Below are 14,646 nucleotides of genomic sequence, written 5' to 3' on the forward strand. Positions count from 1 at the left end.
TTAGCTCCTGCCATGCGTCTGATGTCAACAGCAAAGGCATTGGGACTCAAAATTTGACTAAGAAAATGATTCAATTTCCATGATTCACTTTCCATAAAAACATTTATATTTTTACAGATTGAGAGGCATAAGCAATGGCTTTGGAAAGTATTCAGACCCCTTCACTTGTTATTTGCTGTGTTGCATCCTGGTGCTAAAATCATTTCATTTCATTGTTTCCCTCATCAAGCAACACTCAATACCCCAGAATGAAAAAGCAAAAATGGGATTTTAGAAATTTTAGCAAACGTATTAAAAGTAAAAAAAAAGTGAAATGTCACAATGGCTATCCATCCATCTGCCCACTTTGTCAGTCAGAGCAGCATTTAGAGGAGCTGGAGCCTATGGCAGCAGCATGAGGTCCAAAGCAGGAACCAAACCTGGATAGGGCTACGCACACAAACACACACAGAGGCATACATAACAACACTGACATACTGTACTCAGGGTCAAATTAGACATGTCAGACAGCCAAGCAGGCACATCTGTGGCAGGTGGGAGGAAGACTGGAGTACCCAGCAGACATGAAGACAACATGCCAACACCACCCAGACAGTGACCCAGCATACTATATACAATTCACACATCATTTTTAATTTTACGGCAACTTTTTGGAGTTAGGGAAGACTGAAGACACAAACACAAAGTGGAAACCAGACACACTCTTAAAAATACTGGTTCTGTAATGGCACTTTATTGGGTTCTGTGGTTTCCCCATAGAACCTTTGCTTGACAAAGACCCTTTTCATTCTGGAAAAGGTTCTTTACATATGAAATCGTTTCTTTGGGCTTTGAAAAGATCCTGACATGCAGACACAACAGAAATATGTAATGAATAGTAGGCTACCTATGGCAGCACACTCACAAATCAAGAAAGTGGGAATAATATTGGTTCTGTATTGGCACTTTACTGGGTTATGTGGTCCATCAAGGGACCATTGCTTGTCAAACAACCATTTCATTCTGGGAAAGATTCTTTAAATATGAGATTGGATCTTTGGGTTTTGAGAAGGTCCTGATATGCAACCATAACAGAAATCTTCAATGAATAGTAGGCTACCTAGAGCAGCACACGGACAAATCAAGAAAATCTTTTAACTTAACCTGCCGTTGTTGTATGCTGCAAACTCCGCAACCCTGCGCATTCACCGCTTCATGGCTATCTGTGGACCCTGTTACAGACCTAAATAAAGAATTCTTTCTCTCCCCTGTACCATTGGCCTGAAGAACGACTCAGACACTTTTATTTTTAAGAGTGCAGCTTGCCAGTCCGCCCCTGCACACACTCAGTGTCACGACACACTCGCATCACGCAGTGTTATGTTTGACAGCTACCCTCATGAGGACTTGAAATATACATTTTACTAATAAATACAAAACCCGATTATTTGCTAAGAATAAAGGAGTGCAACTGAATGTACCTAAAAACCGTTACGGATAAACACTTGAAAAAAAATTACTTAAGTTCATACTACTTCTTAGATCGTCCATTATTTGAGCAAAAAACAGAAGCGTCATTCATCTTCATTCAAGCTGCCGTTGACGTACACCTTTTCAAAGAACTCCCCTCAGATGTCCCCAGAAACTTAATTACAACCTCGCCAATCTGTCAGCGGCTCTAAAGACGCCAAGAGGAGCTGCCGTAGCGAGTTAACCTTGGAACAAGCACAAACGCTTGGAGTTCCGTTCTGCTGTCAATAAACTCATTTGGCTGTTCCCCAATGTGTTTCGATCGCTCTTTCTCTTTCTCTCTCTCTCTCTCTCTCAATCTCCCTCTCTCTCTCTCTCTCTCTCTCTCTCGCTAGCTCTGATCGTTTTTAGATGATAACAGAGAAGATGGCATATAAAAAGAGGCTATCAAATGCTGCCCAGTAAAGTGAACACGCACCTCTCTGTGTAGCCAGTCTAGCCGCTCGGCCTGTCCCGGGCTCAGCTGACTCAGTACAATCCAGTCAAGAGAAACGGGAGGGCTTTCAGACGGTCAGCTTCTGATACTCGATCTCTGAGTAGCTGTTGTGTTTAGAAAGGGCACGTGTCAAAGCCTCGCATTAATGTCCCTCTATCTTCGCATATCCATTCATATCACTGATATCAAGTGAATAAAATAGACATTAGCGTGGACATATCAGTTTTGCATAAGGTGCGATCGTAACTAACAGAGTGTATCGGGGTGGAATAACAACCGTAAGAATTGTGAAAGTGGCGCGGAAGCTGTGCACAATCACTTACATAACAATACCCACATGTTTTCAGGGGGTTTTGTGAACTCCGACGAATGCCTGTGCAGCCCGACACTTTCTGATAGACAGGCACGCAGGCTTACTTCAGACCTTGTGACCGTGCACGCTCGTGTGGATCCCCGATCCTGCAGCCTGGCTAAACCATAACAATTCTTCCCTAAGATTACCGACTCTTGGTAAACGTAACATTAAAAGGCAAACTTAAATCCAATGACCGGCGCCGATTATCGTATTAAAGACCAAGAGCTCCCCCTACAGCTATCGGGAAGGAAATCTCTAAGCAAACTTTTAAAAAAAGACAAAGTGTTTCATAAAGGCGGCTGGGGAAATCAACATTGTTGCACCAATCCGAGTAGCTTATACAGTGATTGCGGTGTCAATCATCTTTTTAAAAAAAATAGCACGAATGTAGTGTCGGGCGATGCGCATTAGTAGCTCAGTGCAGAATCAAGTCTCATTTTAAAAGTGGTAGGTGTATTTTGCGAAAAACAAAATTGTTAATATGATTGCGTGCTGTTTAGATGCCTTTATTAACTAACTAACTTGTTAATATGCATATCTATCTATCTATCTATCTATCTATCTATCTATCTATCTATCTATCTATCTATCTATCTATCTATCTATCTATCGTACATACATACATACATAACTTGCATACGGTCTATTCCAGGTTCACGGCATATATAATATATATATATATATATATATATATATATATATATATATATATATATATATATATATATATATATATTTACATCCCGCGGGACATATACAGTATCACAGTATATATCTGTAACGTTAAAAGGAATACACATATAGAAAAAAAGGCCAAAGACAGGTTTCGGCTCCATCGTCTTCATGCAGCACCCGTTACTTAAACACAGCATAACGTTTGCGGGCCGGACGCACACTTTACACTATTGTTTGACATGCGGACATGCTGATCATAACAATATATTTTAAATTGTACTTTTATGGATCTTTTTTTGGAAGTGTCATGTATCAGAAAGTCTTGAATTATACTGGTTGAAAAGATCCCGAGAACATCTATTTGAATTTGTTCTGACTTCAGTGCCAATTCTCATAGATGCCACTTTCTGTGTGGAGTTTGCATGTTCTTCTCGTGTTTTGGTGAGTCGCCCCGTTAGAGTCTCTGTGACAATAATATATATTTAGTGTATGAGTGTGAGGACGGGGGGTCTTGCAATTTACTGGCATCCCGTTTAACTTTGTCCCTTGTCTATGCATTCAACTGATAACGAGATAAGGCTTCTCAGTGTGCGGTTTACATGTTCTCGTCGTATTTCACTGAGTCTCCACGTTGGACGGCCCACGACACACTTTTATTATTATTATTATTATTATTATTATTATTATTATTATTATTATTATTATAAGCATATGTGTGAGTACGGGGGTCTGACGGTTTACTGGCATCCCGTTCAGAACTGGTCCTTGCATATGCAGACAAATGATAATGGAATAAGGCTCCTAGTTGTAGAGCGTACAGTGGGTCTCCACGTGGGACACTTTAATTATTATTATTATTATTATTATTATTATTAATTGATCCTGTATGTGTATGCGTAACGACGGGGGTCTGGCGGTGGACTGCCATCCCATTTAGGTTTGGTCCTATAGCCTTGCAATTTTTGATAACAGAATAAGACTCCGGATCACTATGATCCTGTAATGGAAATTCATAAATAAAGGGAAAACATCCATGCAAATAAAATATGACTGATGGGCTTGTTAGGATAGAATATTAAAGTTTGCTGCGCCGTGCAGCATGTCTAAGGATGCGCATGTGTGTAAGTGGCTGTCTCCCGTTTACACAAAAACAGACCGTCTTCTAGATAAGACCGACTTTTTCCCCATTTAAACCTATCAGTTACAATTTGCAAGGGAGTGGCATTATTTCTTGAACGAAAGATGAAGAATTAGCCAATTATTCCCAGAGCAGCCTCTCTCCCCCTCCCGGTTTGTGAATTAATACGTGTCTGCAGTTGTTGCCTTACTGTATTCCTATACTGTGCTAAACACCAGAAATAACGTGGACAGTCAGCAGAATCCTCGTAAACCTGTCGTTCTCTGTGCCTTGTGAGCAAAAGAGATTCTGCAGTTTTGAAAGCTGATGTAACAGCACAAGAGTAAAACGGAAAAAAGAAACTAGAAGATTTCAAATGATTACATTATCTATCTATCTATCTATCTATCTATCTATCTATCTATCTATCTATCTATCTATCTATCTATCTATCTATCTATCTATCTATCTATGATTGGCCTCAGTAGAAAAAAATTAGAGTCATGTAAGTGGAAGAGACGATGTGACCAGTCATTGGTCAATAAACAAGTAGTGCGTGGTCTGAAAACAGATCGAGTCCGGCATCTCTCTCTCTCTCTCTCTCTCTCTCTCTCTCTCTCTCTCTCTCTCTCTCCCTCTCTCCCTCTCTCATCCCCTTTCCCTTCCTCTCTCTATATGCAGTAATCGGAGGTACCAATAAACGCAGGTTATCAGCCTGGAGTTAGCACCGTTTGAATGTTGTGTTTATCAATACAGCACGCATATGCTTCTATTTTAATTTACGAATACGAAAGCTGCTACACAACCATGAAATATCAGAGCATTAGAGCAAATGCTTCCATTTCGACTTTTCCTCCGGCTTTCTTTTTTCGCCACGGCTACATTATTATTTTGTCTGTATGACATTCTTGGATCTTGCCCGATTACATCAACAACTTCAGAGCTGCCTGCTTTCGTACAATTCATTAGCATTTAGTTACTGAATAACTCCGTCAAAAATAATGAATAGTCACATTCTCGGCACTTTCGAATGGAAATGTACATAAACTGGTGGCTTACCTAAATCTGATTCTCCCCTTCAGCTGGGATCTTAAGTCCCCTGTGTTTTATTTTGTGAGATGAAAACTTCTCTTGCTGAAGCTCTTGTATCCAGTGCTCATTCTGATAACCCGATCGGTGATGCTGAATTGCTGATGTTTCGGCAGTCCTTCTCATGCTCAAGACAGAAAATCCCTTTTTCCCCTTGTCTGATCAGGTTGCATGCACAAAAATACGCGATTAGAGAGAAGGAGACCAAATAAATCCTTTTTTTTAATTGCAAGCGATCGGCAGATGAGAGGCAGAGAAGAAGAAGAAGGGGCGATGCTAAAGCAGGTGGAGAAGTGAAGGCTGGGTCTGTGGAAGGTGGAAACTGAGTAAGAGTGGATGTCGAGAACGTGAAAAGGGATAGAGATAGGGGGAGGGACTGGGGTTGCAGTTTTGTGTTATTAGATGGTTGTGCAGACACTGAGGGGGTGGGACCGAATCTCAGAACTAAATATAACTGAATGGCACGGGGGGTTGTGGGGGGGGGGGGGGGGGGGGGGATGGAGGCGGGACCTGCCTTGAGGTTTTACGCTGATAAGCAAATAAGCGATTTTATTCAAATCATAGGAAATATAAAAAAAGAGGATCGGATCCATTAGGAACATGCGCAGGGATGTATGGCTGCTCTCCGAGCGTAAAGGTTCAGCAGTGGAGTACACCATTTTTGTACGGCTGGCTGCGAGCTATAATGTGAAATTACCTGGCATATGCTACAGTAATAGAAATTGTATCACATGCCATCCCCCCCACCCCACTCCAGTGCGTAAAATTACCAAAGCCTTATGATCAATAAGGTACATTGACGTATGGTGCAACTTTTTTGCTTACTTGCTGCTGGTCAAGGCTGAGTAGCCTCGGAAACGCTAGAATAGCAAAAAGCGAATGTAGCTTATTTTGTGTGCGTAATCTAGCAGATAGAGATCTGGGTTTAAAGCGAAACTATCTATATACATGTATATTGCACAGTGTAAAAGTGAAATCAAGAAGAAGGGAGAAAAGCAATCTGTCAGAAAGAGCTCCCACCGGCCGGTAACTAGATTGATTTAGTAAGCTGCAGCCATTCACAGCACGAAACAAAAAAAAGTCTGCAGGTAGTCAAATTGATTTCAAGTGCGCTTCTACTTGCACAATTGATTAAGCAATGCCTCCAGTGAAGAAATCGATCAGGGGGTTCAAAAATTCATCAGTGTCTCTGAGGTATATATTAAATAGTGCCAAAGCAATGCCGATGATCAATCCCGCTGGATTATCTATATGTTTAGACACATATATATGTGAAATAAAAACAACACTGAAAAGTCGCAAAATGTGAACTGCAAGCCGAATAAAAGATTAAGTCGCTGCAGGTACAAATGATGTGTATAGCCTTCAGAAACTTACTCTTTACGTGTTTTTTTTTTCTCCGTAGTTTGTCATTTGCATAATTTTAAAATCTCATTATAATATTTCCTTCCTTAGAAATTACTAACGATTCTCTGAAAAGAAATCGACACGCAGCATTCAACTGTAGAGGCGCTATCAATTCCCGGTTTAAATAATGTCGGACAGGATGACGCTTAAAGACGCTGACCTCTTAGGAAAGCGAGGCGAAACGACCTTGATCATACTTTAAAGATTTGCTGATGGCTTTGGTAGGGAGACCTCGTTCTGCTGTCCTTTGCTCGTTCCTGCCGCCTTGGTCTGAATTTAGCAATAGCAAGCTTTTTGCAACAGAATATCTGGCCCGCGATTTAAAGATGCAATGAACATTTTTACGATTTGCTAACAAATAAAAAAATGACCTGTCTGAATAGTTAATAGCGCACTTCATTAGCAACGGAAGTGCTACACTAAGATAGTGTACTATTAAAAAAAAATGATACAGGTAATTACAATTTGTAAAAAAAAACAAAACAAAAGAAAAGGTGACGCGGTGTCCGGAAAAGTTTATTCTTTCCGCTTCTTACGTATAACCGCGGTGTACTGATCCTACAGTGTAATGTCATTTTGGGGGTAGTTATGGTGTGCGACTGCAGCCTGTCCCAGCGGGCATAATGCGTAAGGTAGGGCCAAAGCCTGGACAGGGTGTCAGTCCAACTGAGGGCGAGTGGTTTAAATTAATTAAAAATGTAATACAATAATTCATCTTTTAAGTAGTTTACCCCACAATATGAAACACCTAAATCATCACTGGTGCAGCCAATTGGTTTTTAGAAATCACATGACTAACTTTATGGAGGTCACCTGTCTGGGGTTTCAATTAATTGTCATATAAAGGCACCTGTATCAGGTGTACCTGTTGTGGAAAATCAGTATGGTGGTCTAACCTGTAAAATGAAAACATAATAATAATAATAATAATAATAATAATAATAATAATAATAAGCTTCCCAGGTCCTCCCTGCGTGGAGTTTGCATGTTCTCCCAGTGTCTGCGTGGGTTTCCGCCGGGTGCTCCGGTTTCCTCCCACAGTCCAAAGACATGCAGGTTAGGTGCATTGGTGATCCTAAATTGTTCCTGGTGTGTGCTTGGTGTGTGGGTGTGTGTGTGCTCTGCGGTAGGCTGGCACCCTGCCCGGGGTTTGTTTAATGCCTTGCGCCCTATGTTGGCTGGGATTGGCTCCAGCAGACCCCCGTGACCCTGTAGTTAGGATATAGATGGATAGATAATAATAATAATAATAATAATAATAATACATTTTGTTTATATAGTGCCCTCCCCATGCTCATGAAAAACAATAGTTCAAGCAAGTCCATGAAAAGTACAAGTCAGGGGATGGAGAAGATGAAAAAAAACCCAAGTCACTATAGTCAAGGGGTTTCAACTGTTTGCATTTTAAATGCCACCTGTATCTGGCAGATCCAACTTGTGGTGAGTCACTCCAAGCATCTTCATGAAAAGGTAATTGAAATGTAAAAATCAGGGGATGGAGAAAAGAAAATATCCAAGTCAATGACAATCCAGTTAAATCAATTATTAAGAAATAGAAAGAGTGTAGCACAGCAGGAAATCTGTCTAGAGCATAAACTGAATGAATGTGCAAGATGAAGACAAGTAAGGGAGGACACCAAGAGACGTCTGATAACACCGAAGGAGTTCCAAGCTACAGTGGTGTAGACTGGAGAGTATGTGTGTGCAGACAATAACCGCTGCCCAGGTGCTTTGCAAAGTCACAGCTTTATGTGAGAGTGGCAAAGAGGTAAAACACACAAGACATCTTGGCTAGAGTTTGCTGGAAAGCTAGAAAGCACATGTGAGAGAGACTGCAGCAGGCCATGGAAGGCTTGTGATGGTAGAGGTTAAAACAAATGAAGCAAACTATGGAGAACTCCTGGAGGAAAACCTAATGCACCAGTCGATGCTCGATGGAAGAGTGGCAAAGAGCAAGCCACTGTTAAGAAAAACACACATGCCACCTCATCAGAAGGCACACGGGAGACTCTGAAGTCAGCTGGAACAAAGTTATGTGACTGTATAAGACCAAAATTGTGCTTTTACTTTAAATAGTGCATACTCTTTTTTCCATTTCCAGCATTTTATTTACATTAAACTTCAGTTACCACATATCCACATATCTAAGTTCTTTCTAGGTTTATACATAATGACTGTGCAGGCTGAAAAGAATCTGCTGAGCCATATAGTTTAGGGTAGTTTGTAAAGGCCAGCTTGTGAGTTCCATATCTAATAAAATCATTTAACGTGAGAGCAGCCCAGACACTGATTCATGAAGGATATCATTTTCAACCTCCTTTTGCTTTCTGTGTCTGACCCCATTTTGCACCCATATGCATCATGAACTTTGAATTTCCACTTCTTTTAGCTTGCTTGGTAACCTCTGATGAGGTAGCACTTCTAAAGCATTTTGAAAATCAAGATATCAATAAAATATTAAAGTGGGGGTCTAAACCCTTGTTGACTGTTCATTAATTCACCCATACTGGATATGTGTTTCTCAAACTTTTCTTTAGTAATTGCTTCCACCAATTTTATTGCAATAAATGTTAAGCTAACTGGCCTGTAGTTTACAGTCAGTCAGTCAATGTCCAACCCGCTATATCCTAACAGGGTCAGGGGGGTCTGCTGGAGCCAATCCCAGCCAGCACAGGAACAAACCCCAGGCAGGGCACCAGTTCACCACAGGGCACACACACACACACACACCAAGCACACACGAGGGACAATTTAGGATCACCAATGCACCTAACCTGCATGTCTTTGGACTGTGGGAAGAAACCCACGAAGACACAGGGAGAACAAACTCCACACAGGGAGGAATGGGAAGCGAACCCAGATCTCCTTACTGTGAGGTAGCAGCGCTATCACTGCACCACAGAGTAAGTCTAATAGTCTTTTGTACAAATGGGTGACATTTTGTTTTCCAGTCTTTAGACATTCCCTTTATAATAGACACTAGAAACATTTACAAGGGCATACATTGCAATGGACTCAGGTAGAGTGGGTGTGAGTTCATCATAGGCCTCAGTAGGAGGTTTTAATTAATCAATCAAACCCCTACAAATTTTATTTAAAAGGCTTAATAAGGTACTTTTGTTTGTGCTCCTCTAAAAATCACGTCCTTAGCAGCCTCTTCTTCAATGTTCTGATATGGAGTCATGGAATGCAGCTAAGCATCATCATTACAGTAATCCCTCCTCCATCGCGGGGGTTGTGTTCCAGAGCCGCCCGCGAAATAAGAAAATCCGCGAAGTAGAAACCATATGTTTATATGGTTATTTTTATATTGTCATGCTTGGGTCACAGATTTGCGCAGAAACACAGGAGGTTGTAGAGAGACAGGAACATTATTCAAACACTGCAAACAAACATTTGTCTCTTTTTCAAAAGTTTAAACTGTGCTCCATGACAAGACAGAGATGACAGTTCTGTCTCACAATTAAAAGAATGCAAACATATCTTCCTCTTCAAAGGAGTGCGCATCAGGAGCACTGAATGTCAGAAAGTGAGGGAAAACCAAACAAATCAATAGTGCTGTTTGGCTTTTAAGTATGCGAAGCACCACCGGTACAAAGCTGTTGAAGGCGGCAGCTCACACCCCCTCCGTCAGGAGCAGAGAGAGAGAGAGAGAGAGAGAGAGAGAGAGAGAGACACAGAGGAAAGCAAACAGTGAAAAATCAATACGTGCCCTTTGAGCTTTTAAGTATGCGAAGCACCGTGCAGCATGTCACTTCACGAAGCAGCTGCACACAGAAGGTAGCAACGTGAAGATAATCTTTCAGCATTTTTAGACGAGCGTCCGTATCGTCTAGGTGTGCGAACAGCCCCCTTGCTCACACCCCCTACGTCAGGATCAGAGAAAGTCAGCGCAAGAGAGAGAGAAAGTAAGTTGGGTAGCTTCTCAGCCATCTGCCAATAGCGTCCCTTGTATGAAATCAACTGGGCAAACCAACTGAGGAAGCATGTACCAGAAATTAAAAGACCCATTGTCCGCAAAAATCCGCGATATATATTTAAATATGCTTACATATGAAATCCGCAATAGAGTGAAGCCGCGAAAGGCGAAGCGCGATATAGCGAGGGATCACTGTATTATCAAATAAAGAACACCACTTTCTCCATTCTGCATCAGTATGTACACGTCTTTCGCTGCACCAAAGCACATCTATAGTATGTCTGGTCACCATTCTTGTAGCGGTGGTCCACTCCTATAAGTACTTTGGGGTCTACATTATCAACAGGTTGAACTGTTCTCATAACACAGAGGAGCTGAATAAGAAAGGGACTGCGTTCCTTTAATGTGGGAAGTGACATCCTTCACATCTTCTATAACTTTGTGATGGCTAGAGTGATTTTCTACACTGTGGTGTGCTGAGCTTGTAACATCACTTCAGGAGAGGCCCACCGAATCAATGAGCTAATTAAAAGTGCAGGCTCAGATATAGGACATATTCTGGACCCTCTGGGGGTCATAGTAAAGGAGAGAATTGAAACAAAAGTACCATAATGAACAATGCTGCACATTCTCTCTCTGAAACACTAACACTAAGGGACTTTCAGCCAACAAATCATTCAGCAGAAGTGTGTCAAGAAACACTATGGGGGGCTCCATTATACCAACAGCAATACACATGCATAATGCCTCACTGGGACTCAAACGCCAGAGCAGGCTCTTTTTCCCTAGGAGACTGCTTTCCTTGAAAATGGGAAGTGACATCCTTCACATCTTTGATAACTCTGTGATGGCCACTGTGCTGTGGTGTGCTGGTCTGGTAACATCACTTCAAGAGAGGCTCACCAAATTAAAAAGCTAACTAAAAGGGTAGTCTTACTTATGAGACACACTCTGGACCTCCTGGATGTCGCAGCAAAGAAAGAAAAGAAAACTTCTGCCTTGTCAGTCCCAGTCACAGTGTGGCATTATGCAGATGTATTGCTGTTGGTATAAAGGAGCCCCCACAGTGTTTCTTGACAGACCTCTGCTGAATAATTCATTGGCTGAAAGTGCTCAGTGTTAGTGTGTCAGAGAGAGGATGTGTAGCATTGTTTATAATGACACTTAATTTTGTTTTCATTCTCATCTTTTTTTAAAAAAAACTGCTAATTGTTTATAAGGCTTTGATGGATGGATGTATGCAGGTCAAAAAATATTGTGATAAAGTTTCTGGAATTGGATGCAGTTGTTTGGGTGCCAAGATAGCTGTTTCAGTTTTAATCAGTAACTTTGTAACTGAAAAGTCCCAAACCAAGTGTTAATGAGAGTGTGCCATCCTGGCGAAAGTGATTCTAACAACATAACCAGCTGTAAAGACTAAGATTTCTATTTCTCTCCGTCTCAGTGGGATTTTTTGAAGGGTCAACCTTCTTGGCTCCAGCCTTCCTTATTTATAGGCCCCGGTCCACAGAGGGCAGGGCAGAGGCAGCCTATTAGGGTGTGGCTATGTATTTGTTCAGAGCTGTGAAGAAAGCAGCAGATGCTGTTAGTACTCAGGCCCCCTCTCACCCTGTGGACTTACCAGTGCCCTTCCAGACAATTTCAATGCACTTGGGCATGGCAATATCTATAATACAATTATATACAGTGCATCCAGAAAGTATTCACAGCACATCACTTTTTCCACATTTTGTTATGTTACAGCCTTATTCCAAAAAGGATTAAATTCATTTTTTTCCTCAGATTTCTGCACACAACACCCCATAATGACAACGTGAAAAAAGTTTACTTGAGGTTTTTGCAAATTTATTAAAAATAAAAAAACTGAGAAATCCCATGTACATAAGTATTCACAGCCTTTGCTCAATACTTTGTCGATGCACCTTTGGCAGCAATTACAGCCTCAAGTCTTTTTGAATATGATACCACAAGCTTGGCACACCTATCCTTGGCCAGTTTCACCCATTCCTCTTTGCAGCACCTCTCAAGCTCCATCAGGTTGGATGGGAAGCGTCGGTGCACAGCCATTTTAAGATCTTTCCAGAGATGTTCAATCGGATTCAAGTCTGGGCTCTGGCTGGGCCACTCAAGGACATTCACAGAGTTGTGCTGAAGCCACTCCTTTGATATCTTGGCTGTATACTTAGAGTCGTTGTCCTGCTGAAAGATGAACCGTCGCCCCAGTCTGAGGTCAAGAGTGCTCTGGAGCAGGTTTTCATCCAGGATGTCTCTGTACATTGCTGCAGTCATCTTTCCCTTTATCCTGACTAGTCTCCCAGTTCCTGCCACTGAAAAACATCCCCACAGCATGATGCTGCCACCACCACGCTTCACTGTAGGGATGGTGCCTGGTTTCCTCCAAACGTGACGCTTGGCATTCACACCAAAGAGTTCAATCTTTGTCTCGTCAGACCAGAGAATTTTCTTTCTCATGGTCTATGAGTCCTTCAGGTGCCTTTTGGCAAGCTCCAGGCAGGCTGCCATGTGCCTTTTACTAAGGAGTGGCTTCCGTCTGGCCACTCTACCATACAGGCCTGATTGGTGGATTGCTGCAGAAATGGTTGTCCTTCTGGAAGGTTCTCCTCTCTCCACAGAGGACCTCTGGAGCTCTGACAGAGTGACCATCGGGTTCTTGGTCACCTCCCTGACTAAAGCTCTTCTCCCCCGATCGCTCAGTTTAGATGGCCTGGCCAGCTCTAGGAAAAGACCTGGTGGTTTCGAACTTCTTCCAGTTACGGATGATGGAGGCCACTGTGCTCATTGGGACCTTCAAAGCAGCAGAAATTTTTCTGTAACCTTCCCCAGATATGTGCCTCAAGACAATCCTGTCTCGGAGGTCTACAGACAATTCCTTTGACTTCATGCTTGGTTTGTGCTCTGATATGAACTGTCAACTGTGGGACCTTATATAGACAGGTGTGTGCCTTTCCAAATCATGTCCAGTCAACTGAATTTACCACAGGTGGACTCCAATTAACCTGCAGAAACATCTCAAGGATGATCAGGGGAAACAGGATGCACCTGAGCTCAATTTTGAGCTTCATGGCAAAGGCTGTGAATATTTATGTACATGTGCTTTCTCAATTTTTTTATTTTTAATAAATTTGCAAAAACCTCAAGTAAACTTTTTTCACGTTGTCATTATGGGGTGTTGTGTGCAGAAATCTGAGAAAAAAAATGAATTTAATCCATTTTGGAATAAGGCTGTAACTTAACAAAATGTGGAAAAAGTGATGCGCTGTGAATACTTTCCGGATGCACTATATTTGTAATAGACTACTATCCCATCCAGACTGATTCAATACCCAGGAATTGTTCCCTGAACAGGCTGTAGCCACATTTTCAGTCCTAAGAAAGATGAAGAAGGCACAGAAAATACATGAATGAGAGGTTTTAATGGAGCTCTTAAAAAGGTTTTGAGTCAAAAAATATTGGTAATTTAAGAAATATAGGGAAATATGTCATGTGTTTGCTGTTGTTCATGCAGACATTTCATAGTTATTACTTTTTACCAGTAATATGAAATGTAGCATTATTGTTTACAGTCATTTATTTTAAACAGTCACATTGAGGTAGTTTTGTATCTTCCTGTGTGAGGTGAATACAATGCACTTAAAAAAAAATCAGGTACTATAGCAGAAGCTGCACAGATTTGATGGCTCAGTATGGTGCAGTGCATTATTACAGAGGTGTAGGCATTACTGCCCAGAAAGATCTTAAAATGAGCGCAGTAAAGCAAAACTGAGACGGATGGGACTTTTTAATATAATTCTAACTTTGTGGTAAGGCAGTTATTTCAGGTAAGTTTTAAGGTAAGAAAGACAAGAGTTTCAATGTAAGGTAGCAATACCTAATGATCATGGTCCCAGAGATTAGCAAATGCAAGTGAGAATTCACAGTACTCTGTGCATGTGACAATATTAACCATGTGAACCTAATATTTGATAAAGCAACCCAAGAAAGAACTGAAGTGTTACTCAGCTACAGATGGAAGAGGCAAGCAGTTTTGGTGTTCATAAGACCAGACCAGAGACCCCAATATGAGCCACTAACACTAGATAAATCCCCGGGGGCAAGAATGGAGTAAAATGAGTATCATT

At 41.5% G+C, this 14,646-nt stretch overlaps 1 protein-coding gene across 2 annotated transcripts in view; it reads right to left on the minus strand.

Annotated features, from left to right (window-relative positions):
- Positions 1–5,581, minus strand: part of brinp1 (bone morphogenetic protein/retinoic acid inducible neural-specific 1) — a 668,396-nt gene extending 662,815 nt beyond the window's left edge. The window contains exon 1 of one of the 2 annotated variants that reach the window (XM_051932394.1): positions 5,152–5,581. The gene's annotated coding sequence lies outside the window, so the exon portion shown is untranslated. The remainder of the gene's footprint in view (positions 1–5,151) is intronic. The other variant, XM_028809186.2, reaches the window with a different exon arrangement.
- Positions 5,582–14,646: the final 9,065 nt, after the last annotated feature.

This window comes from Erpetoichthys calabaricus, chromosome 9 (assembly GCF_900747795.2).
Source record: "Erpetoichthys calabaricus chromosome 9, fErpCal1.3, whole genome shotgun sequence".
Classification (NCBI taxonomy): domain Eukaryota; kingdom Metazoa; phylum Chordata; class Cladistia; order Polypteriformes; family Polypteridae; genus Erpetoichthys; species Erpetoichthys calabaricus.